Here is a 1,624-nt window from a genome sequence, read left to right as displayed (position 1 = left end):
CAGTCTGCTCCCCAGATTAGAGAAAAGCTCTCTGGTTGCACATAATTAAATGACCAGAATCAGCTAATAATTTGAACAGTAGCACAGTATCCTGTGCTTAAAACATAAAAAGCAGTTTAAGTTATAGAAATAGAATTATGAACAATATTATGAAAAACAAAATAAATGAATCACGGGACTTCTGTAATTTAACAACCTGTTCCTCATCCCATGTAATAATTATTTCCTTTGTCAAGTTGGAAATCCCAAATAGCTGGATGTTAACTTGTAGCTTGATGGCAGTAGACATGGCAGAGCACTTGATAACAAGAGCAGATATAAATGTAAAATACTGTAAACGGTAGACAGTAGCATAAGCTTGAACGATTAATGATAATTACAATGCATTTCAGCTATGCATTAACTCTAATGCACTACTTGTGAAATCTTTAGTTTTTCTGTGTAGGATCCACAAAATTTAAATGAACTGAGAATCAGGACAATCATACAGTTAGAGTCAGTATCCTTCAAAATATTCGCCCTGGTTTTCTTAGGTACTGTGAACAGAAAAGCTGATTAGACTTGCATTTTTCTTATAAATACTATCATTTTATGATTTGAGATATTTAAGGTGCATTTCAGCAGGAAAAACAAAAAAAGTAAACCATAGCTCTGCATGGAGAGCATATATTAGCCGGTGAAAAGAAAAAAATATATAATTCTCATTTTTACTGTTCTCTCTCAAAAAAATGAGATACCAATTAGACTACAACACGAATATATTTAAGAGTTCATTAAAATCTGTTGAGGCAGTAAGGGTATGGAAGAAGCACTACACTTTGAGTGAGAGATGCAGACTTAAAGTTCTAAATCAGCTACTTACTGATGGGATTTTGGCAAGACAATGAAGTCCCTGTAAAATGAGGAAGGCAATGTCTGCCCAATCTATCTCAGAGGACTGTGAAAATCAGAAAAAGTAGAGTGACAGACATCAATATAATGGCACTATAAACTGTTACAGACTTTACAAAATCAAGGTTATTATCTGTTGATTCTTCAAATTGAAAAAGACTTGAATAAAGTAGCTGAGACATGTGATAAGTTAGCCTCCTTGTAGACCACTCATTTCACATTACACGTAACACCTCCAGAGCGCTTCACTCGGTGCCACACACTATTCTACGTCTTTAACATTCACTTCATAATGGATAAGGTCTAATGTATAAGAAACTAAGGCGGAGAGCGGATGAGTGACTAGCTAAAGCTCTGCCTCTGGTAAGTGACGAGATAAGTTTCACACATACGTGCGTGCACGCACGCACGCACACACACACACACACACACACACGTTGACTACAGAGTCTAGCCAAAGCATCCCATGTCTTGCCAGCAGCTCAAGGAGGCAACTTTTAAGAAGAAATCTGAGAATGAGAAGAGAATGGTGAAGAGAATTAGGGGCAGAAGAGAAAACAGAGACATCTTAAGATAGGAAGGTCATTCCTATGCTATTTATAAAGTATATGAACTTTCCTTAGTCTTAAACTTTTTCTGATCTTAAAAAAGGTGGAGGGAGGAACTGGTTTTAGATCCAATTTCTAAGGAGTTTGAAAGTCATCATTCCTGTTCATATTTTAATAATAAAAAA

This window comes from Pteropus vampyrus, unplaced genomic scaffold, assembly GCF_000151845.1.
Source record: "Pteropus vampyrus isolate Shadow unplaced genomic scaffold, Pvam_2.0 Scaffold73, whole genome shotgun sequence".
NCBI classification, from domain to species: domain Eukaryota; kingdom Metazoa; phylum Chordata; class Mammalia; order Chiroptera; family Pteropodidae; genus Pteropus; species Pteropus vampyrus.
This window is presented reverse-complemented; position numbering follows the sequence as displayed.